Here is a 25,743-nt window from a genome sequence, read left to right as displayed (position 1 = left end):
TTTCTTCTCTGTCTCTTTAGGCTGAAGCTCTTTCCTAGTGTCTCAGCCTGTGAGTTGTCTGTTTTTTTCTGTATGTCTCTCTGCATCTCTTTCCACACTTGAAATGTTTTGTGTATGCCTGTGTATGTTTCTATGTGTATTTGTGAGCAGCCTCTGTTTCCTTTGATGCTCATTGATGTTGTGCAGGAGTCTCCAGCTCTGCCAATTCTAAACTCTGCCCTCTTAGAAAGACTGCCAGAAGTCCAGGCTCATCTCCCAAAGCTGCTAGCTGCTGGAGACCTTGCCTACAGGGTATTTTAAGCTCCTTCCTCAAGAATGGCCATGTGATTTCTTCTGCTCCCTTCCCTGCCTTCCCTGGGAAGCTGAAAAAGGTCACTAGGGAATGCTTGGCTCAATAAACCTGGTCTTTTTAATTTGGCTTTATCTGGCTTACTGTGTTGGCTGAGAAACCTAATACTGGGATCTGAAAACCTATCAATTGACCCTCTGAAAATATCTGTTTCTCTGTCTGTTTTCTACTGTCTTCTTGTCTGTGTGTGACACGTATCTGTGTATTTCTCTGCTATTGGGTCTTCCCTCTGTTCATATCTATGAGTTTATATCTTTATCTCTCCATATCTCAGAGTCTAGTCACACTTTGTGTTTTTATATGTCTCTTATGATCTTTTCTACATATTAATTTATGTCTCCCTCTGTGAGTCTTTTTTTTATGCACATTTTTTGAATGTCTTTTCTGATGGAGTTGAAGCAAGTAGCAAACATAGTAAAGAAATCCCTTTCCTTCCACCTCTGTACCTAAGACAGAAGAGAAAAAGGTACATCCAAATTACAGCAACTGATGTAACAGGGGGTTCTTACCAAAGGGCAGTCAGCTGGCTAGTTTCCTTCAGAGGAGGACAATTGCCAGACAATAGTTAAGTCTCTAATTTGATGGTCAGAACCCTTTGAGTGTTCTTGTGACATCACATAATATAAGACACATATGTTAATTACTTGCCTCAAACACACATAATGTCAGATAAAAAGTTGCCCAACAGCAAGGGCAACTTTGTTCTTTTAATTATCTGGAGAGTAGACTAACACTACTTTCATAAACAATGTCAACATCTGGGTCACTTCTAGCTCCACACTAATTCTCACAATGGTATAGCTTTCCTAGGGCGTGGCCATCAACCTCAGAGTACAAGCACATATATCTCACACCCTTCAAATGATGCTGCAACTGTTCATCAGTAAGTTTGTACCAACTTGGCATCATAAAAGAGTGTGTCTGCCTTGCTTTTCCTTTGCATTCAAAGCTTTGATCTGTTAAAGCACATTTCCTTTCATGAATTCCAGATGTTAAATCCTGTCAGGTCACAGTCTATGTTACATAGATGCACTTTAGGACATTGTCACAAGAGTGTTATAAGCTTAATTATCCTCCCCAGATTAGATATTTATTTCTCTGATAATACCCATTTTTTAGTTGTTGAAAATTTCTGCATTGTATTAGGAATTGTTTCCATAGAGTCTTCTAATAAAATACAGTTCCAATGTTTCCAAAGATGTTTTTAATTGTTAATGATATTATCATTAAGGGCTCAGATAAAAATGGAAGACAAGACTTTACAGATCTCTGAAAGGATTGAAGGCTAAACCCCTGGGTTCCAATATTTGTGCTAGGTCAGTGTCCTTGGAGGAGGTGACTTTTCAAGGCTATTGCTCACAGAAAAAATTAGGACTTCCAGGTCATAATTGTTAAGTTATAGTTATATCCTAAGAGTTTTTAGTCATCATAGAGAAATATTCATTGAAATAAAATCGTGCATTAGCATTCAACTCATGATATTTAAAGAACTGAAAATCATACTCCTTCCTGCTCTTTATGTCATCTAGTAAAACTTTAGTTTGTGATATAAAATTAAGCTTGAAGTTTTATCTTACATATGAGTTCTAATTTTGTTTAGTTTATGATTTCTAATGTAGACATTTAAAGAACATTTCCTAAAATATAATTTAATAGAGTAGAACTCATTCCTCTGCTTAGAGGCCGATTAAGTCCTTAATTTTGTGTCTCATTATAAATCCTGACAGCTTGGTTTACATTCGATTGTTTACAGTGCATGAGTTGCCTTTTTCACACAGGAGAAGATTTATTTTAATATATTTAGAGCAGAGGAATTTTGTCACCATTAAATTCAGTGTTTGGTTTCTTAAATCACAAACCAACAATGAAGACGATGGTCAACAAGCTAAAATATACCTTTTGGCTGGCTAATTATTCTGAAGTACAGTCTTCATGGGGATATAGAAGACTATATCTTTGGGCATTTAGTATATCTCTCCTAAGATATCAACCCAATCCAAGATCACAGCCAAATACTATAGGAACAGATTGTAAAACCCCAAAAGAAAAATGAATATAAGGTATTTGATTTGATGGCTAATCTTAGTTAACAACTTGACACATCTGGGAAGAGGAATCCTCAGGTAGGCAGTTACCTCAATCAGATTGACCTGTGTGACCATGTCATTGAGGCATTTTCTTAATTGCTAACTGATATAGTGTAGCTGGAGAGCTTTTCTCCAGGTCCCACCAAGCCCCTGCAGTCCCACAACCCACATATAAAATAATCACTCAGACACTTATATTACTTATAAACTGTATGGCCATGGCAGGCTTCTTGCTAACTGTTCTTTTTTTTTTTTTTGGTTTTTCGAGACAGGGTTTCTCTGTGTAGCTTTGCGCCTTTCCTGGGACTCACTTGGTAGCCCAGGCTGGCCTCGAACTCACAGAGATCCACCTGGCTCTGCCTCCCGAGTGCTGGGATTAAAGGCGTGCGCCACCACCGCCCGGCGCTAACTGTTCTTATATCTTAAATTAACCCATTTTTATTAATCTATAAGTTGCCACATGGCTCGTGGCTTATCGGTACCTTACATCTTGTTTGTCATGGTGGCAGCTGGCAGGTCTCTCCCCTGTCTTTCCATTTCCTCTTTTTTTCTCTCCTTTTGTCCCACCTATACTTCCTGCCTGGCCACTGGCCAATCAGTGTTTATTTATACAGAGTAATATCCACAGCAACATAGTCCACTGTGGGCAGTACCATTCTAGTCAGCTGTGTCTGGGCTGCATGAAAAAAGTGTCTAAGCTTCCCAGAGAGACCAAACCAGTAAACAGTGTTTTTCCATGGTCTTTGCCTCCAAATCTGTCATGGTTGATAAAAAATGGCTCCCAACCGGCACTATTAGGAGGTGTGGCCTTGTTGGAGTAGGTGTGTCTTGTTGGAGGAAGTGTGTCACTCTGAAGTCAGGCTTTGAGGTCTCATAAATGCTCAAGCCACACTCAGTATCTTGGACCACTTCCTGATGCCTTTGGATCAAGATGTAAGGACTCTCAGCTCTAGCACCTCATCTCCCTGCATGCTGCCTTGCTTCCTGGCATGATGATAATGGACTAAACCTCTGAAAATGTAAGTGAACCTCCAATTAAATGTTGTCCTTTCTAAGAGTTGACATAGTCATGGTGTCTCTTCACATCAGTAGAAACTCCAAATAAGACAAGGTCCTTGTCTTGAGCTTCTGCCTTTATTTTCGATTGATGATGGACTGTAAATGATGAAATAAACTCATTTCTCCCTAATTTTATGTTACTCAGTGTTTTAACACAGGCAGACAACAACCCAAACTAGGATGCTTGGTTAATGTTTGAATAAGAAAGTAAAATATGGATTAAACAATGCCAGGATTGTTTCAATGGCAATATTCAAGAACATGCATTTTAGGAATTAAACTAATTTTGAAAGAATTCTAGCATCAGAAATTTCAGCTCTACATGTGAACAGTACTGGTTCTATTCTCAGTTGAGTTTCAAATCACTGTAGCTGGTAAAGATATAGAGTAGCACAATGATGTCTACTTAATGGGGATTATTTCTGACATAGGGAAAAATTCAAAAGGCTAAAGTGGAAGCAGGCTCTCCAATTTCTGAAGTTTCGCTCTCTGTACTGTTTTCTATCTTATTTTATTATTTATATTTTAGCTCCTGTGCAGTGGTACTAGTGGATGAAATTAGCACTAACATTGTGGGGTTTTTTTTTTAATTAGTCTCAGCATTTACAAAGGAACTGTTGCTCTGTGAACAGAGATGCATTAGCACTTGCTGTTTATGTAGTCTGTATTTCATGGCCATGTGTGCCTCCCTTCCCTAAGACTGCTCTTCTAATTTCTTTTATTTTTTGAGATTATAATATAATTAAGCCTTTTTCCCCCACTCTGAACCTTACTATATATTAATTCTTGCTGTCTTCCAGAATCATAACCTTTGCTTTCAATGTTACACACACACACACACACACACACACACACACACACACACACACACACACACCACTGTTTTCCTCACACACATCTTCACGATTATCGAATAAACTAGTTATACAATTAATGACTAGGCTAGAGGGAAAACAGGAAACAGTAAAAGGAGGTGGGAATCACAGAAGACAAGGAAATACAGCAGCAGATCATTGATACTGACAATGGTCATTGAAGCCACAGAAGTAGAATGATGGTGATGAGGATGGCTGTAGCTGTGGCAGCAAAGAAGTGGTACAAGGCACAATAGCAATGAGAGGTAGCGGAAAGGTTCCAGAAAGTAGCCAGGGCAAAAGCAAGAGGAATGATGGAAGTCAAGAGAAGGCAAGAGAAGAGAGAGCAGGGCATGGATGTAACGCTGAGAGGCCATGGTCTGGCCATAGGCAGAGTTTCCTAACCAGCTCACAAAGCAAGTCTGCTGGCTTAGGTCCAGAAAAGGGGTCTTTGCATCAATCATAGAGGACCTTTATGCAAATGAAGTTTCATGTTTAGACTAATCAAGGCAGTGTTTCCTTTTCAACAGGTACAGCAGTTCCTGTGTTTGGCCACAAGGGCACCTGCTTCCCTTCTGTCCCAAATGAAACTATCAAAAGAAAACCCACTGTCTCCATTAGGGTTTCTATTGCTGTGAAGAGACACCATGACCATGGCAATGCGTATAAGGAAAACATTTAATTGAGGGGGCTGGTTCAGTCCACTATCATCATGATGGGGAGCATGGTGGCATGCAGGCAGACATGGTGCTGGCTACATCTTCATATGCAGGCCACAGGAAATTGACTGACATATTGGGTGGTAGTTTGAGCACATGAAATCTTAAAGCCTACCTCACAATGACATACTTCCTCCAGCAAGGCTGTACCCACTCCAACAAAGGCACATTGCCTAGTATTGCCACTCCCTTTTGATGCACAGCTGTAATTAGTCTTAATAATAAAAACCCAGAGTCAGATATCAGGGTAAAAGCTGAAAGATCAGAGAAGTAAAGGAGCACCCACAGTCACCTCTTACCTCTGCGACTCCTCAGATGAAAAGGGCTGAGCTACTGTCTCTGCTACTGCCTTATCACTTCCTCTCTCCGCCCAGACATACCACTTCTTGTGTCCTGTCTGTACAGACCTCCAAACCCCTACGGTTAACTAGTGGTTAGCTCCACCCTCTGATCTCCAGGCAAGCTTTATTTGTCAGAACACAAAATATCACAGCACCCTATTAGATTATAGGGGCTGATTACATTCAAACTACCACACCCACCTTACACTCCATAAGCTGATTGATGTAATCATGGGGAGCTGAACCTTCCGGGACTGGGATGGTGTTTCAGCAGAAAGCAGCTGTGATGCTCATGTAGCTTCCTCAGGTATGTGTTTAGCTCACCTGGTGCTGTCATAGGGTTGTCTGGCTACTTGGGTGACAATGTGCTGCTCAAAGCACCAATGAGATGTCTGACAGCTGTCAACGAGGGAGTCAGTTCCCTTCACTCTTCAACACGGTAGCTTACTTACAGGAAGAACAGACATTGGAAACAATAGGAAAATAAGGGAATAGGTTTTAATAGTGATTTAGTAATGCTCAACGCCTGCATAGTCCCCCAGGAGAGGAGGCTCTCCTAATCTATGCCATAAGGCATCTTCTGACACTACCCTGTTTGTGACCCACTGAAAAACCAGTCCTGCCCCTCCTTCTTGCCCATTGCAAACTTTCCAGATGGCTTCCACTATCTGAAGAGCTGATATAGACATGGGTAAGGCAGCAGTGGTCCAACAGAGGCATCTAGCATTTAGTTATATCTGAGGATTCATGGACGAAGAGCCCTGGTGCATTGGAGTTCACAGAAGCCCCATGCTGTGGGTTTTCTCTTATCTCCCAGTTCGCTAAAACACTTGCTTGTTACTTAGTGCTATTGAGCCTCTTATAAACAAGATTCTATCAAGTTCTTTTTGGAAGCCAGTCTTTCAATAAGGAATTTCAGCAAATCCACATCCATTTTGAGTGTTAGCTGTTGGTTTAAATCGTTCCTGTCACTTCTGCTATGTCTTTCATTCACACAGTATTCTGAAGTGTGTGTGTGTGTGTGTGTGTGTGTGTGTGTGTGTGTGTGTGTGCGCGCGCGCACCCACATCCTTTTGTTCTCTCTTTCTATATGTGTTTAAATAATTAACTTTTCCCTTTAGAGCTCTATTTTTTCATAAATGTAAAAAATACTATAATTTTCCAGCTAATGCAATGTAATAGTTGCTGAGTTACACTCTGTGTCCTCAAATTCAGCTTTTGATGTGAAGAGATAAGCCACCTAGGATGAATCCAACATCTCTCTATCTTAACACACAAGAGGGATTACATGGGTTTATTCCAGAACTTTAGAAACTTGGAACAAAATGATTGTCTTGTATATAAGATACATATAATATAATTATATTAATTAAAAATTAATCTCTAAAATTTCCCAATTAAAGAAGACTCAAACTGTTACTTATACTAAGTTTCTGACTGATTTTATCATGTTATCCTTTAATAGTCTTACTTAAAAAAGTGCTTTAGGTTTTCTTTTTCTATAATCTTGTTTTCTGTGTTGCTAGGCATCAAACCCAGTGCCTTACTTATGCTCATGCTGAGCAAATGCTCTTATCTGAGTTTATGTCCGGCCAATAAGTATTCTATTTGTTAAATCTTTATTTTCAATTTTTTTAAATTTTTTTTTAACTTTTTTAGGTTGTTATTAGAAAAGTAGTTACATCATTTCCCATTTCCCTTGTGTCCCGTTCAACCATCCCATATATTCTTTCTTGCTGAGTTTCAAATTCATGGCTTCTTATAATTGTTACATACATATATGTGTAGGTATATACATATATATTCCTAAATATATAAATGTAATCTGCTGTTTGCATAATATGACTTGTATGTATGTTTTCAGGGATGCTCATTAGATAATGAATTAGTGTACTTTTCTCTGGGGAAGTCTATTTCTCATGCTCTCAGTATTCCTCTGTGGCCTGTAGTTATGTGTGTAGGATTGAAGTCTCTTGGGCTTTCCCCTTCCACATTAGCACATCTATTGCTGTTGTCCTTGTTCATCTCATTTTTGAGAAAGTCATATAGGAGAGATTTTATGAGGGTAGCTTAGGAAATTCCTATGAGCTACAACCAGCAACCTTCTTAATCTTCCAGATATTATAATCTTTCTACCCCCTCTTCCAAAATTATTCCTCAGTCTTAGGTATTGGATTGTGTTGTAGATGTATTAACTAGGACTAGGCTTTGTAGCACTACATTTTGATTGGTTGTGGTTTTCTGTAATGGACTCTGCTGCAAAGAGTTTTCTTGATGGGGGCAGGGGGAGATTGCACTTACCTGTGGATATAAGGATGAATATTTAGAATGAGGGATTATACTGGTTTAGTAAAGTGGTAGTGATAGTTTGTCTTAAAGTTCTATTGCTATGAAGAGATACCATGACCATGGCAACTCTTATAAAGAGCCTACCCACAATAGAACACTTCCTCCAACAATCCATGCTTACTGACGAACCTGCTTGACTCCATTTTGAAGGTGGGAGCTATTATGCTGTATTGTTAAAGTTAAGTTTCTCTTTACTGAGTAGCTCTCTGTTTCCTAGAACCTGACCTTCCCCAACCCATGACCTTGACTTGTTTTTGAGAATACCCTTACCCTCTTTTACCCTCTCCCTCTGTGAACCCTCTCTAGTCACAAAGTGACCACATGATTTTTCCTCCCCTGTATTTCCTTAGGCTCCATTGTCTCTTTTCCTTAAAAACTATTTGTGATTTTATTTCTTAAAGCAAGAAATAATTTGGGGCTGTTCTCTTTAACTGATGAAGGAGGCAGTCACTGGCCAGCTTGCTTAAAATTAAGCTTGCTTAAAATTTGGCTCAAATTATGGTAGTGGTCTTATTCTAGTGGTTGGGATTAACACTAGTCCAACAAATAGTGTCACTCCCTAAGCATTCAAATATATTAGACTACTTTAGTAGTCTCGAGTACTTGGCTAGGTTTCCAGTACCAGGCATGATTTTCTCCTTGTTGTGAGATGGGCTGTCCTAAGTCTAATTAGAGAGCTGTTGGATGCTGCCAAGGTATGGGTGCCACTACTTTACCCTTAGGGTTCTCCTGCCATGTTAGTTCTTACTGTGGTTCATCGAATCATAGCTGGGGAAGACTTTTGGTTTCTTTCTCCCATCTGAAACTTTCATGGTGCCTTCTGGTACCATGAAAGCTAGTTCTCAGGGAAGAGGCATTTGGGGCAGTTCCAGCTCAAAGGTTGCTGGGCCTGTATCTGAAGTTCAGGGTGTCTTTAGCCTAAGGACTTACCTCCCACCTCTTCAGGGCAAGCAATGGCAATGATAATAGCCTATAATGTTTTGGGAGTCTCTTGGACAGCCCTGAACAGCAACTCAAAAGATGTTGGGTTTTCTGTTAGGTAGTCTGTGACTCTTAGAGGAAGCATTTTCAGCTTAGATGGAAAATTTTCATTTAAATTGAATGTGTCTGTTTATACAGCCATTTACATCTATTCTAAGTATTTTTAGGTAAATAGTTAATAGCATGGTTCTATGGCAGTTTGAATGAAAATGGCCCCCTAGGCTGATGTGTTTGAATGCCTTATCCCCATTTGGAGGAACTTTTGGGGAAGTACTGGGACGTGTGACCCTATTGGAGGAGGTATGGCCTTGTTTCAGGAAGAATGTCTGGAAAAGTCATAAAGAATCTGTCTTAGTTAATTCTATATTGCTGTGACAAAACACCCTCACCAAGGCAATTTAAAAAATAAAGCATTTCATTGGGGGTTTACTTACAGTTTCAGAGGATGAGTCCAGGAACGTCATGGTGGGAAGCATGGCAACAGGTAAGCAGGCAATGTGCTGGAGAAAGAGGTGAGAGCTCACATCTAACTCACAGCCACCGAGTAACAGAAATGGTGTGGGCCTTTGAAGCCTCAAAGCCCCACGGATGTACTTCCTGCAATGAGGCCATGATAGAACCAATATTTGGCTGCCTTGAAATCTTCCTTGCAAGTGAAATTAGTTCAAAACCTTTCAATTTACCCTCATGTAGATTTTTAGGGCAAGAGCAAAAAGCAGCCACAGACTTTGCTAAAATGCCAAAAGGATGGTCTTTAGAGCAGTGTTGAATATTGTTCCCCTCTGAAATCTCTTATCTGTGCCTCTGTAGTCCATACTACTCCCAGCAGTACTATCTTCCAAGCTCTTTCTAAGATAATCTATCAAGCCCTGCTTACAACTTTCAACTGCTTTCCTCATCTAAAGTCTTACAGCATGTTCAGGCCTGTCACACCAAGAGCCTACTTCCTAGTACCAATTTCTGTCATAGTTACTTTTATATTGCTGTAATAAGACACCATGACCAAGGCAACTTATAGTGTCGTAGAGTTCTAGATTACCAGAAGACCACTGGGACTCTATCGAAATTTTAATCAGCCAATTTTGTTTAGTCTGCAGGTGTCCATAGTCCCATGAGTGGATTTGTGACTGTGGACCTGTCTGAAGCTGGATAAGGTCTTTTAAGGTCAAAACTCACAATTATACAATTACTTCATTCCTGTGGGTGTAAACCTTGTAGACATGATATAACACTCCAAATCTTGTCTTTTACAAGTGTCAATTAAACAAGTTTACAGAAGCCAGATAAGCAGTTAGTTCATCATTCACAACAGTTATATAATTTTAGGAAAGGACAAAAAGAGCTTAGTTAGTGGTCAGCAGTTCTGGAATAGTTTAAAAGGCTTAACCTTCTGGAATTATTTTAATAGACATCAGTTGTTGACAAGGTCAGCCTCAGGCCTCCAGAATGGTTGTTTTGGTCAAAATGGAGTCATTTTAGCCACTCCAGTAGAAAAAAGAGGTCATTGGGGCATATGATTTCAGAGGGTGAGTCTATGATCATAGTGGCAGCGGGTGGAGAGGACAGGGCAGCTTGCAGCCTGGCATGGTGCTGGAGCAGTAACTTTGAGCTCACATCTTGAAACAGCAACTACAAGGCAATCAGAGAAAGCTACCTGACAATGGCATAGGCTTTTGAAGCCTCAGCACCCAGCCACAGTGACACACCTCCTCCAGCAAGGACACACCTCCATATCCTTTTCAAAGAGTGCTGCCAGCTGGGGAACCAAGCATTCAAGTATATGAGCCTATGGAGGCCATTCTCATTCAATTCCTTTCCTTATTTTATTTTATATTCCTTGTTTGTTCCATCTAGATTCTCTACATCATTTTCAAGTCCCATTATTCTGACTTCTGCTTGAATCACTCTACTTGTAAACCTTTTCTTTGCCTTTTCTCATTGGGTTACTGGGTTTTTCAATTTCATCTTGAGTCCTCCACAATGCTTTTGTCTCTTTATTGAATTCTGTTTTCAAATCCTAGATTGTCTTTGTCATTTCCATCAGATTTATGTTTGTGTTTCCTTGGGTATTATCACTCAGACATTTATTCTCTTTATTTCTCCTTAGTTTCATTGTGCTGTATCATTGTGTCGTCTTTAAAGTTCTGGGATTATTTCACGGCTTTTATGACTATCATAGACATTATAAGGTTTCAAAATAAACTTTAATGTTAATATAATGTTAAATATTATTTGTATTTTATAGAATATAATACTATCAAAGAGATAACTGTTCTGTGCTTTCATTTGCTTTTTAATCAGCATAAAATTATCTAATTATTTTTTGTTTTATAATAGTGACCAGATAACCATAATTTAGTGGACTTGTATTGGCTAACAGAAAATTTAGGTTAATCATTGTTTGAAAGATTTATCTTATGAATCTAAGTCTAGCCTTGAACTTTTTACATAGCCAAGTATAACCTGCAGTTTCTGATCCTTTTGCCACTATATCTTATGTGCTGAGATTTAAGTAATGTACCACCAGGGCAGAATAAGTGGTGGTGGGAATAGAACCCAGGGCTTTCTTTGTGCATGCTAAGCAAGCACTCCTCTAACTGAGCTATAAGCTCAATCCATAAGTTAAATCTTGATTTTTTCCAATACAACAAGAGTGGTATCTAAACATTCCTTAGACTTTTAGAGGTGTATCCTAGCAGAGGAATAAATTCATAAGGCAAAGATCTCAGAAGAATGTTTCTTTATTGAGTTGAGTCATAGAATCTGACCCCTTTTTCTTTCATGGCATTCAGATGAATTTAACCATTTCACAGGTCAGTACAGCCTCAGCTTTCTCAGATTTACACATCCTAGGTCTTAGCATCCTTTCCTTCTATTTTCGTTATAAACTGAGCAGGAAGAAGTAAATGCAGAACAGATGAATTATTTACACACAGAAATTATTTACATGTAAGAAAAAATCTTGCTTTTATTTTTTTCAGTGTAACTGTTAGTAAAACTGAAGAGGGGAAAACAGATAAGTGGAATAAAAGCTTACATGTAGGGTTCTCAGGTTCAAAAACAAATACGACAGAGATTGAGGGTATTATGAAGTCAAATTAGCATGGTCAGAATCATTGTTTCTTGTTTTTAAAATGAGTTCATTTACACTTAAAAGACGTTAATAATTTTTAAATGAAGCATAGTAGGAAAATGATTAAATAAATAATCATGACTGTGAAGGAAAAGAAATAACCAAGAATATTGAGTTATTTGTTTTTTTTCCCATAAGTTGTTAGTCTGGGCATGGATACCCACATAACTACATCACAAGAATCTGAAAACTGCTTATGTCCTTAAGAATGCACCGGTTTTCAGCTCCCCTTCCTCACACAACTACCCCTCTCCCTGTACTTGTGGGAGGGGAAGCCTTCTTTGTTCATCAATGACATTGTATGTGTTGTGTGCAGCTGCCCCTCTGCATGCTCCACTCCTGTGAGACCCACTGAGAACAAGGAGACGAGTGCTCTTCAGACATCAAAAGGAAACCAAAAGTGAGCAAGGATGAAATTGAGGCCAAAAGGTTAAGAGAGGAAAGATGTCCTCGTTCTTTTTCTGGGCCAGTACATGGTGGTTTCTGTTGGAGTGAGCAATTACAGATCTCTGATGGGCCAGGTCTCTGTACTTCTGCCCCAGGCCTTGATAATTTGGTCCTCGGTGCAGTTGTCCTCGAATTTTTTCTATTTCTTCTTTATACTCTAGGTCAAAAAGTCTTAGGTAAAGACTTCTATTTTCTGTAATAAATACCCAATTTCAAACAGCTGCTGTGAGAGTGCCGAGCCAAAAGAAAATGTTTCTTAGACTTGCCCCTATTCCTTTAGAATCAGTCAATAAAAGGTGAATCTAGTCTGAAAATTGTAGATCAAATGGACAGACCTCATGGCATATATGCTTGTCCGTGCACACATTTCAGGAGTACGTCTATTAATAAATGTGTATCTGCCGCGCTATTTCTGTTGTATGACTGTGATATGTACACTCTCTCTGGTTGGTGGTGCTGTTAGGGAAGGTTATGAATGAGTTAGAATGTGGAGGCTTACCAGAGGAAATACATCATTGGGGGTGGGCTCCCCACTTCCAGTTCACCCTCTCTCTGCTTCCTGTATGGAGGTGAGAAGTTGAGGCATGGACTCTCAGCTTCCTGCGCAATTTCCTTCAGCCATGCCTTCCCCACCATTATGGATAGATAACTCTCTGCAACCACACACCGAAGTCAACTCTTTCCTCTATAAATTACTTTTGGCCATGCTATATACGAGCAATAGAAAAGTAAGTAATACAAAGTGTCCTTCCCCCTTTATCTGCCTTAACTAGTTCTTCTTCCTGTAGATGGGAGCTGATCTTTGAAATGGTTTCTCAGGATTCTCTGTGTCCATTCTCCTCCGTTTAGGTTCTGTCATCCTGAGGGTCAGGACATGGGGTGGGGTGAGGGCAGCTAGACTCTCTTTAATTTTCCTTGTATCTCAGTTGGAATCTTTAGTAGTGAAATCCTCATGTTCCCAGTCCCTTCTAGAGAGCTTTCTCTTGCCACCAGCCTTTGTGACCTCAGTCACACCTAAAAGCAAGCACTGTGAGACCAGTTGCTGTCAGTGGTCTGTCCTCAGGGAATGTGGTTCTTCCTGCTGGATCCTTCTGCATGGCCCATCTGGGGCTGTCTTGCATGGCCCAGTCACTGAGGTCTCAGCTGGTGACAGTGGCCTCTCAATTTCAGTTACCTTGCTTTCTCTATCTTTGGTGGGTGGTTTAACTTCAGAGTGTCTTCACTTCCATGCTGTCATGCTTTCTGAAACCTCTGTGGCTGATTTGCTAAATTAAATTTCCTGACGGGGTTCTGCTTTTGAGATGGAAACTGGCTCAACAGAGTCATTTCACATGGACTGCATCCACTTCCTTATGAAGTAACAAAGAAGTAAGAGGAAAGGATGAGTGTCTGAAGGAATTGTTTGATTTTTTAAAAACTATCTATATTGTTTTCTAGTTCATGATAACCATTTCTTTCCTGTCCTCAATTCATCACAGTAATGAAATTCTGATATTCTCTCTATAAGACTATCAGCTGCAAGGTGGTATTTTACAACTTTGAGAGTTTGTTCATTAATTGATTATTGATTGCAAAAGCAGAAATCACTCTCTTTGTTTTTTTGTAGAATAATTTTGCATAAATGCTGTGGAGATAGTTCATAATTATAATTTCTAAGACAGAAGTAAAAATGAATGTTTTAAATAGATTTCCCAATAAATCCAGGTGCCAGTTTTATAAGTAATAAGTAACTTCCTTTTAAAAATTTAGTCCATTCTGAACACTTCTAAGACATTCCTGTGTGTCTGCATGTATGGAATTAGTAGGAAGAAACACACTAAGATCAGAAAGTATCTGCATGAAAATTTAAGTCATTCTCATAGCTGAAAAGTTTTTCCACAAATTTTGTATATTTTGAATTTATTAATTGCTTATAGTCTTTGAAAAATTATTATCTTCTTTGAATAATAAAACTAAAGAAAATATTTTCCCAATATAGCTGCTACCCACCCTTAGCTTATTCTATAAATGAATGTCATAGTTACCACTGCTTTCTAGGTTCTAGAGTGTTTCGGTTTCAATAAGGCTTGAGTGTGCCCTTCAGGGTTCATGTGTGGAAACTCAATTCTCGTTGTGAGATATTAAATGATAGAAAAATGAATCTAAAGTGGTTAGAGGTTATGCCTTTGGGATATGATTGGAACTATACAAGATTATTAGAGTATCTTCATTATTGAACACTGGTAAAATTGCAATAGGAGGGAGAGTGACCAAAAGAGATGCACATTCATCTATCCTGTCTCTTGCTACTTGGTGACCCACAGTGCCCCAGGACTCTACCAGCAAGAAGACCATTCCCAGATGAGGCCCCTCAACCTTGAACTCCAGGCCTGTGAGCAAATATCAACATCTTTCCTTGATGAAGTTACATGCCCTCGTATTTCATCACAGTAACAGAAAATGGACTAGTATAAAGAACAACCTTAGGACTGCCTCATGTTTTATTAAATTTGTAAAATATTTGGCACAGTAAAAACCCTCCACATCTGGATTGGACTCACTAGCCTGGTCTGTTCTTTCTTTAGGTTAACTTCCATTTTTCATAGATTGTCTCTCAGGAACCACAACCTTCACAATGGAGGCTGCTTGGTTTAAATCTATCCTGGAGACACCCAAAGCAAACCCTCTTATGGATTGTATTAGCAGAGAAAGATTTTATACATGAGCTATACATTGTTGCTAGTTTTTTTTTTCTAATTTTCCATGGAGAAGAGTCAGCAAAATTTACTCTCTCTCTCTCAACACTGTGGTTGGGAAGTGCAATATCTCCCATTAAGGAGGAAAAACAGAGGAGGACAATGTGTAGGTATTAAAAATTATAAAGATAGTTGAGTATTTTCAGACTTGTAAACTAAATAACAGAAGTGTGCACATAATTTGAGGAATGTCTAGGCCATGCAAAGACTCCAAGAAAGCTGAAGTCAAACAAAGGTTATTTCTTGCTCAAAGTCCATCTAGCTAGCAAGAAGCCTGAGCCATTGGGCCATACAGTTTAATTAATATAAGCATCTGTGTGTTTCTTTGGGTCTGATTGGCTGCAGACCGGGCGGGACTGGAGAAAGCTCCAGCTACAGCAAACTTCTTTCCCGAATCCAGCACAGCTGTGCTGTGTGCAGCGTCTTAGGAATCTAGCCACCTGCTTGTTGTTACTCTGTGTAATCTCAGCGCAGGACTTTCTGGGTTTTGGTGCCTTGGTTTAGGTTGCTAATTTTCTAGAAGGTTTATGTGGTGAAGGTTTGACTTCCAGCTGCCTGTGCTGTCAGAAGGTTTTAGTTTTGGAATCTTTAGCAATTGAGGCACAGTAGAAGTCCTTAGGACATTGAGGGTGTTCTCCTGAAGGGGTAATTGCCTCTTCTCTGCTTCCTTGCTGCTTCAGGGTGAACAGACATCTACTAGGTGATCACACCATGGTGCCCTGTGTCACCACAGTGCCAGGCAACCATGGGCTGAAACCCCAGATGAAAACTGAAACTAACCCTCCGTCCTCATCAGGGGTTTATCTGGGTTATTTTCTTATAGCTATGGAAAGCTGACTAACACCCTCGACCTGGGAACAAAGAGATTGGATAATTTTACATAGGAGTGTGGAGTCCCACATACTTGATTGATAGTTCATTAAATTTGACTAATCTTGGATTTGATGGATGAAAATTAGCCTTAGGGAGCTTGGAGTCTGGAATAAGAAAAGGACCAAAGGATATGTATTTCAGTTAGCATCTAGAATTCAGGGAGATGGAGGAACAAGAAGGAAAGAGAAAACAGGAAAGGATGGGGGAAGAAAGAAACAGCTAAAATTCATGAGTTTAGTTTTGAAATTAAGAGACAATTGAATGTTTTGGACTCTGTAGTGAAAATCAACTGCAAACACAAATCTTTATAATATTAGATTCTGAAAATATCCTATCAATGAATAAGAACATAGAAGCTTCTCCCCAGGGGTAATATGTTTTCTCATCTTCCTTCCTGTTACAAATTAAAGAAAGCACTCACAAGGACCATAGTTGCAACCATGCCCCAAACATAGTACTCCCCTGTCCTGGAAGATGCACGGTAATCAACTAGGATTTGAGTCATTTACTTACTTAAACATATTATGGCTTGTCACATATTTACCGTGATCTTCATATTTGTTCGTTCATTATAATAGGGCACACTACCTGGGCACTGGTGGCATATGCCTTTAATCCTAGCACTCGAGAGGCAGAGGCTAGTGAATCTCTGAGTTTAAGGCCAGTCTCGTCTACAGAGTGACTACCAACACTGCCAAAGCTGTTACACAGAGAAACCCAGTCTCAAAAAACCAAATAATAATAATGGTGATGATGATGATAATAATAATAAATAATAATAAGGCATACTAATTAAAGGGAGCATCTTGAAATCTAAATCATTATGAGTCCATGAGGGTGGCATTTAATGTTCATCCAAGAAGTACTGTGTAGCTAGAGTTTTCCTGCCTTGCCCACATTCAGGACAAATCTCTGCCTACCGCCAGTCCCACAGCCGCTCAGACCCAACCAAGTAAACACAGAGACTTATATTGGTTACAAACTGTATGGTCATGGCAGGCTTCTTGCTAACTGTTCTTATAGCTGAAATTAATCCATTTCTATAAATACCTTGCCACGTGGCTCGTGGCTTACTGGCATCTTCACATGCTGCTTGTCATGGCAGCGGCCGCCATGTCTCCTCCTGCCTTTCTGATCTCTCAATTCTCCTCTCTGTTAGTCCCACCTATATTTCCTGCCTGGCCACTGGCCAATCAGTGCTTTATTTATTGACCAATAAGAGGATTTGGCATACAGACCATCCCACAGCAGTACTGTGTACTGGACCTACTTCAAACAAAATTATCCTGATTAGCACAGACTAACCATGTTATTCTGAACCATGGAGAATTAAATGCCTCTATATAGTATATTAAAACACTGGTTATGATAAAGGAATTGCAAATTTATTTTAAGCATTTATTTTAAAGTATTTTTTTTAAACTCTTACTGGCAAATGAATATTGAAGCTACTTGTGATGATTTCAGTAGATTTTAAACTTACTCAGACTTATTTGTTGTGATATTGTGTTCTCCAAAATATTGTGCACCCTAATAAATTTATCTGGGGTCAGAGAACAGAACAGCCACTAGATAGATACAGAGGCCAGAAAATGGTGGCACACATGCCTTTAATCCTATCACTTGGGAGGCAGAGATCCATCCAGATCTCTGTGAGCTCAAAGCCACACTGGAGACAGCCAGGCATGGTAACGCATGCCTTTAATCCCAGGAAGTGATGGCAGAAAGCAGAAAGGTATATAAGGTGTGAAAACCAGGAACTAGAGGTGGTTAAGCTTTCAGGCTTTTGAGCAGCAGTTCAGCTGAGACCCATTCAGATGAGGACACAGAGGCTTCCAGTCTGAGGAAAGAAGATCAGCTGAGGAATTGGTGAGGTGAGGTAGCTGTGGTTTGTTCTGCTTCTCTGATCTTCCAGCATTTCACCCCAATACCTGGCTTCAGGTTTGTTTTTAGTAATAAGACCTTTTAAGATTCGTGCTACACTTACTCATATCAGGTATTCACACAGGGGCCAGGGAGCAGGATGAGAGTGTACAATGCTTGCTGTATAAGTGTACAAGCATAAGGACCCTAGTTTATATCTCCAAGATCAATGGAAGAATCTGAGCTCAGTGGTGAACACTTATAACCCCAGTGCTGGGAAGATGGAGGCAAGAAAATCACTGAGGCTCACTGGTCAGCCAGCTTAACTGAGTCAGGGAACCTCAGGTTCAGTGAGAGGCACTGTCTCTCAAACAAGGTCATCGGAAAATACCCTCATTGTTAACCTCTGCCCTCTTCACATAGACACGTGCATATGAATACACACACACACATACACACACGAAAATCCATTCATATATAAAAGAAAAAAAGATAGAATGTGCATGTTTTGGGTTTGTAAGCACCACAGTAGCCACCACCCTGCATCACCTCGTCTCATTAAATCACTACATTAATTTCAAATGGAAGTGCGTGCTACACATGAACAAGAGATTTCTGGGTCACTGTCTGGTTATTAATGTATAAGTAGTTCCCAGCACCTTGCTGGCTCAGATGCCTCATTAGCAATGCCGTTGTTGAATGAGTTGGGCTGGGGTTTATAACCCACCCTGACCCTACACAGTGACTCCTGGGGGGCCTTGGAGAGCAGTTGCCACACATCATGTTCATTGCCTCTGGGTGATGTAGAGAAATTGTCAGGCCCTATTCTGCTTGTCTGTCATTCAAGGAAAGGCAGAAGATAGCGAGAGCTTGTCACCAGCGAAATGGAACGAGCTGCAGCAGCTGCAGGCTTTTTATCTCCCTCCAGGAGCTGCGGACAGCAGTACACTGTGGCCTAGCTTCAGCCAGCATGCAGGTGGCCAGGAGTATGGAATAATCATAAAAACCACTTGGCACATCAGCCGAACCTTCACAATAACCATATTAACCATATTCTAGTCTCTCCTTTTCTTGGTTTTGATTTTCCTTTCGTCTCTCATAAACTTCCAGTGGTTAGCTCTGCAGCTCTCTTGTACTGTTGATGAAGGAAACTCACAGGTTAGAAGGCACGGGAATGAATGCCACCTTCCTGCATTGCTGATGCCACTGTCTTTTTATGAATGCAGTTCTGGTTAAGGAGTGGATGAATTGAGTTTTTGATCAACGTGTTTATCTTCCATTTTTGTAAAAATTTAGTGTGTGTGTGTGTGTGTGTGGAGGTGTGAGTACAATTTTTCAGGAGTCATTTCTAGCCTTGTTGAGACAGTCTGTTTTGTCTCTGCAGCACCGTGTATAGTAGCAGGCCAGCCGACCACTGAGCTTCCGGATAGTTCTCTTGTCTCAGATTCCCATCTGGCTGTAAGGATGCTGGCATTACAGACACATGTCTCTGCATCTGGCTTTGGTTACGTAGGTTCCTGGGATGGAATTTGGATCGATAGGTTTGTGTGGCTAAAACCTTTACCCATTGGAACATCTCCCCTCTCTCTTTTGATCCTTAGTCTGGAGATTGATGTAAAAATTTATAGTTCTGTTTTTTACAACCATTTCTTCTGAGTTCTGTGTTTTATAAATATTATAGTTGAGAATATTACTATATTATATTAAAGGTTAGAAATCAAGTTTCTCATTTGAGAAACTGTGGTAATAGTGTTGACAGTATTTGGGATTGAATATAGGAGAGATGGAAGTGTGCACTAGTTATTTTTCATTTCAGTAACAAAATAGATAGCAAGTGCATCTGAAGGAAGAAAGAGTTTATTTCTCCTCTTGGTGTGAGGAGATGTACTCTATCATGAGAAGACCTGGTTCTATAAGTGTGAATATATTACCTTGCATGGTCAACAGACCTTTCCAAATGTGATAGTATCAAGGATTTTTTAATCAGGGGGTTATCCTGTAATGTTCAGATTAACCTAGTATAATCAGCAGACTTATTATGAGCTAGAGAAACACTTCCTCACCATGTATAAGGCACTGGTAAGTCCTCATTGTTAGTGCATGTACATGCACAAGTGTGCGTGTGCACACACATAGACATACAAACACATACACACACACAACATGAAGGTAGCAGAAAGAGATGAATCAAATGAAAGCAAAAATCAGAGCAATAGAAAAAGAGCTCTAAGCTAAGGAAAGCTGAAGTCTCTGAACACCAGAAATGTCCAGGAAACAAATTATCTCCATTGCCTTCAGAAAGAATCCACTCTCTTAACCTGTGTTTTCCAAAGTGGCTGTACCAGTTTGGACTACCACCAACAGTGGAGGAGTCTTCCTCTTGTTCCATATCCTCTCCAGCATAAGATGTCTGCAGTGCTTTTGATCTTAGCCATTCTGACAGGTGTAAGATAGTATCTCAAAGTCATTTGATTTGCATCTCCCTGATGACTAAGGATAATGAGCAATTCCTTAAACACCTTTTGGCAATTTGAAATTCTTCTTTGGAGAATTCTCTATTTAGCTCTGTAGCCCATTTTTAAATTGGATTGTTTGTTATTTTGGTGTCTAGTTTCTTGAGTTCTTAATATATTATGGATGTATCTCAGAAAATTGGGAATCAATCTGCCTCTAGATCCAGCTATACCACTCTGGGGCATATAACTAAGGAATGCTCAATCATACCATAAGGACACATACTCAATTATGTTCATAGCAGCATTATTCATAATAGCTAGAACCGGGAAACAACCTAGATGTCCCTCAACTGAAGAATGGATTAAGAAAATGTGGTACATATACACAATGGAGTACTACTCAGCAGAGAAAAACAATGACATCATGAAGTTTGCAGGCAAATAGATGGAACTAGAAAATATCATCCTGAGTGAGGTAACCCAGACTCAGAAAGATTTACATGGTATGTACCCACTCATAAGTGGATACTAGATGTAAAGCAAAGGATAACCAGACTACAACCCACAGCTCCAAAGAAGTCAACTAACAAGGAAGACCCAAAGAGGAACTCATGGATTGCCCTGGGAAGGAGAAATAGTTCAGATCTCCATGAGTAAACTGGGGGTGAGGGTAGGCGATGGAGGGTAGGGTGTAGGGTGTGAGAACATAAGGGAATGTGATGGTTGAGCTGGAACAGGGATGGAGTGAAAAAGCAATGAAAGATACCATGATATCATGGGGATATCATGAGGGAGATATCATGGGGATAGAGAGAAACCCAGTGCAAGAAAGTTGCCAGGAATCCCCAAGGATAACCCCAGCTTGGACTACTAGAAATAGTGGAGAGGGTTCCTGAACTGAACTGGCTTGCCCCAGTGATCAGATTGGTGAATACCCTAACTGTCATCACAGAGCTTTTCTCCAATGCCTGGTGGAAGCAGATGCAGAGATCCACGGCCACACACAAAGCAGAGCTCCAGGAGTCCAGTTGGAGAGAGAGAGGAGGGATTCTGTGAGCAAGTGCATCAGGATCATGATGGGGAACCTGCAGGGATGACCAAACCAAACTAGTGGGAACTCATGAAAGTTGGATCCATGGCTGTGGAGCCTGCATGGGACTAGACTGGGTTCTTTGCATGGTGAGACAGATGTGTAGCTTGATGTGCTTGGGGGGCCCCTAGCAATAGGATCAGAATCCATCCCTGATGCATGAGTGAGCTTGTTGGAGCTCACCACCTACAATGGGACACTCTGTGCAACCTTGAGGCTGGGGTAGGGCTTGGACTTGCCTCTACTGGATGTGTCTCCCCATGGGAGGCCTTGCCTTCTTGTTGGGGAGAGTAGGGGGTGGGTTGAAAGGGGGAGGCTGGAGGAAGGGAGAGGGAAGAGGGCGATCCTTGATTGGTGTATAAAATGAATGAAAAATTTTTCTTAATAAAAAATAAAATAAAATAAAATAAAAAGACATTTGCCTGGAACATAGTAGAATCTGGATAAACACAAATAAATCAATTTCTCTTTAAGTAGCATTAGTTAACTTATTTGAAATACTAAAGTGGTAAGGAACAAACTTGGCTTTGGATATGCCCCATGGGTGGTGGGGGAGTACTTTTTTAAAAATTGAGTATCTCTGTTAGAGATAGAAAATTATATAGTTTATAAAATTCTTCTTAAATTCTCAAAATTGCATATTTTGCATCATAACATGAACATTTAATTGAACTATAACATTGTTTAATTGGGACATTATTTAACTGCAAACAATTTATGTCAAAAATCAGGTGGTTGCAGGAGTGTTGGCTTTTACTTGGGTCTAGAGTTCTATAGTTCTTTCCCTTTACACTGACCATTGTATCATACACCAACCTGCTGTAATGAAATAATCCTTGACCATAAAATATATCATGCATGATTAATTAATATATAGTCAATAATTAATTTATGTACAATTAAGTTGAGTAAAAATAATGATACTTATATAAGAAATAGTGCAGAGCTTGGCTATGATTCAGTAAGTAGCCCTATGAATAACATTTCATTTTATGTTACTATTATTACTATTATTGTAGAAACATAGTATCCTATATAGACCTGGCTTGTATGAAGCTCATTAAGTAGACCAGGCTGGACTCAAACACTTAATTCTTCTCTGCCAATTTCACAAGGGCTGGAATTTCAGGCTCTATAATATTTATATTTTTATTATATGCTTTATAATATTTATATCTGGGAAAGTGTTTTATCCATAACAATGACTTATTAGAGTCCATCATGGGATATGAAAAATACTGCCTTTAATTTAATAATGAAGTAGGAATGACTAATGATACATTATAGTTTATTTTTATCTTCCTATCATTTTGATGTAGCAGTAATAGAAAAAGTAGTATTATTTTAGACACTTTTATCACTTCACATATTACTGAGCAAAAATGACTTAGGGAGGAAAGGTTTATTTAGTCTTATGGTTTCAGAGGGATTTTAGTTCATCAGGGTAGGGAAACAGAATGGATCAACTTCTTCTGTGACAGGTGGCATGAGACAGTGCCTTCTTTACACTGTGGCAGGAGGCAGAGAGCTAGACCAGAACCAGGGGTGAGTGCGACTTTCCAAGGCCTGCTCTCAGTGACCTACTCCAAATAACCATGCTCTGGCCCCTAAAGAGTCTTCACCCACAACCTGGGGAGAGCGACTTAACATCATGAGCTCATTTTAGCTTCAAGTCATGACAATTGCCACACAGAAACAAAATGTGATCACTTATAGATTCTGTGATGACATGTTTAAAATATCTTGTCAATTCAAAACTATGAGATACACTGAACATGTTCACTGACAGAGAATGAGTAAAAGCAAAGAATTAAAACACATTAATATTCTTAAATAATACAGTTGCCAAAGAAACATCATTTACATGAGAAAGATAAGTATTCTGACAAATAAGCAATCAGTTACATAAAGAAACTTCAGAGTGGGAACATTCTCAAGGACATGGATTGTGCATCAGAGTGGTTATCTATGGAAGAAGGTGAAGGAGAGATTCATTATGAAGTAAATGGCAAGGAAATAAGAGTGGAGCCTTGACTACACCAGTGACAGTGGCATCTGGTGAAGAGAGGAAGATGTTTAATTCACCTCCTTCCTCCACAAGGTTAATAGAAAGTATGGAGAATAAAAGATAGGTTCAGAGATGCATTATGTGCCTGTTTCCCTAAATATCATGAAAATAGATGTCTGCTCAAGCTAATTCACAACGTTAAGGCTGTATCAATCAGCATTCTGACAGTCATTTTTAAGGTTACAAAGAGGTATAACTAGGCAAGTATGTAAAGGACATCTTCATCCATGACAGAAGTTTTGATAATTGTATAATGATAATATAAAGATCTCATACAAAGGAAACGGGACATTTTTATTGCACAAATGATCCATTAATTCTTAAAAAAAAGGTCTTATTTCTGTATCATTTAGGTACCTTACTATTTCCAGCCTTATTGTACAAAAAAATCAGACAGACAGAAATTCAGTAATCCAAGGGCATAGCTCAAGTCAAATGACTCAAAGGGTCAAAAGGGTAAATCAGTCCCCCAACTCCATTTGTGTGTGTGTGTGTGTGTGTGTGTGTGTGTGTGTGTGTGTGTGTGTGTGTTGGGGGGTTATCGGCCAGAGGTTTACATTGGATGTCTTCTTTCTCAGTCATTTTACAACTGAACCTAAAGTTCATCTGTTTAATTATACTGGTACTCTGCAGCAATTTCTTCACAACTGAATATTATATCCTCTGGGAAAATTCCTTAAGACTCATGAGGAAAGACAACACACAAGTCTCGGGAAGTCCTTATAACTTCTCGGATTTGTAAGAACTTTTCATACCCTAGATTACGTAGGCAGAGGATTTTTCAGAAAAGGAGATTCTATGACTTTCCACACTGTCTATCAGTCCTGAACAATGCTCCAGAGATCAGCTTTCATGACTCACATGCTGGACCTGCCTCTGAATAGTCTATGTTTCCTGTAGGTAACCCCTTACCTATTATTTCTCTAAGTAACCTTATTGGTTCACCAAGTTTGACTTTATATCTCCTAGGAAAAATATCACTCTTAAGTGTTGCTAGAGTTTTCTGCCTTGCCCACAGTCAGGACAAATCTTTGTCACCCGCCAGTCCCACAGCCGCTCAGACCCAACCAAGTAAACACAGAGACTTATATTGCTTACAAACTGTATGGCCGTGGCAGGCTTCTTGCTAACTGTGCTTATAGCTTAAATTAGTCCATTTCCATAAATCTATACCTTGCCACGTGGCTGGTGGCCCACCGGCATCTTCACATGCTGCTGGTCATGGCGGCATCTGGCAGTCAGTCCTTCTGCCTTCCTGTCCTTTTATTTCTCCTCTCTGTTAGTCCCGCCTATCCTTCCTGCCTAGCCACAGCCGATCAGGTTTTATTTATTGATCAATCAGAACAACTTGACATACAGACCATCCCCCAGCACAGCCAAGTGCAGACCATCTCAGACACCTGCACTCAGGCCCATGGTCCTAATCATCCTCTATGCGGACCTGCTGGGTAACGCCACAAAGAACCCAAGAAGGGCTCCCACAGGACATACAGAACATCCCACAGCACTTAAGCATTGACATCATGCTATAGGTGTACAGTTTTTCAGCTGGTGTCATGGTTAAAATGTTAAGCACAATAAAAAATATACATTGGAAAGAAAAGTTTGTATTCAGACTCAAAACCCATCCACAAGACAGTGCATACTATGTATGCAGAAATTCTAAGATCTGAAAAACATACCAAATCCACAACTGGTTTGTGTTACTGATACAGCTTATAGTAATTAATTTAAAGAACAGCATCAACTTGTTTGAGAAAATAACATAAAGTAAGAGAACTGATATACTTCTTCAGTGTGTGTGTGTGTGTGTGTGTGTGTGTGTGTGTGTGTGTGTGTGTTTTAAGCTCTTAATGGTGGCACCAAGCTGGCTATTGCTTCCTAGTTCTTTTTTCATCATATGGAAATTTCCCAGGCTCATCAAGTATGTCTTAATAGTTTGGTTAATTCAGAACTTGGCTTTGAAACTTCAAAATGCATTTCCTGCTGTGGTTATCATTAGAATTGGGGTGGTCACAGGATACTATTGCCCTTGGACATGCTTGTGTGATTATCTTCTTTTTGATGTAGAAATCATCTCATAAAGATTACTAATAACCCTAAAGTCCATACAATTAGGCAGAAATTAAATTCAAATTTAGTTTCTGTTCTTTCCTTAGCCAATGCCAAGAACTATTTTTTTAAAGTTTGCTATTGAAAAGAGGTCAGGATTTTCTGTTCAACACTATGTAAAGCTTTGTCCTCTTAAGTGGAAAGGCATCTAAGAAGTATTAGAAATAGACTTAAAGGCTCATTTGTGTTGCCTAGTGGATAAAGTTGTTTTTTGTGCTTTATGGATG

General features: G+C 39.6%; 1 long non-coding RNA gene across 1 annotated transcript; it reads left to right on the top strand.

Moving 5' to 3' along the window:
* Positions 1-7,846: 7,846 nt before the first annotated feature.
* Positions 7,847-14,847, top strand: LOC121827565 (uncharacterized). The gene is made up of 3 exons (XR_006069869.2): positions 7,847-7,908; positions 9,176-9,223; positions 14,623-14,847. It is a non-coding gene; the product is annotated as an uncharacterized LOC121827565 (long non-coding RNA).
* Positions 14,848-25,743: the final 10,896 nt, after the last annotated feature.

This window comes from Peromyscus maniculatus, chromosome 2, assembly GCF_049852395.1.
Source record: "Peromyscus maniculatus bairdii isolate BWxNUB_F1_BW_parent chromosome 2, HU_Pman_BW_mat_3.1, whole genome shotgun sequence".
Taxonomy (NCBI): domain Eukaryota; kingdom Metazoa; phylum Chordata; class Mammalia; order Rodentia; family Cricetidae; genus Peromyscus; species Peromyscus maniculatus.
This window is presented reverse-complemented; position numbering and strand designations above follow the sequence as displayed.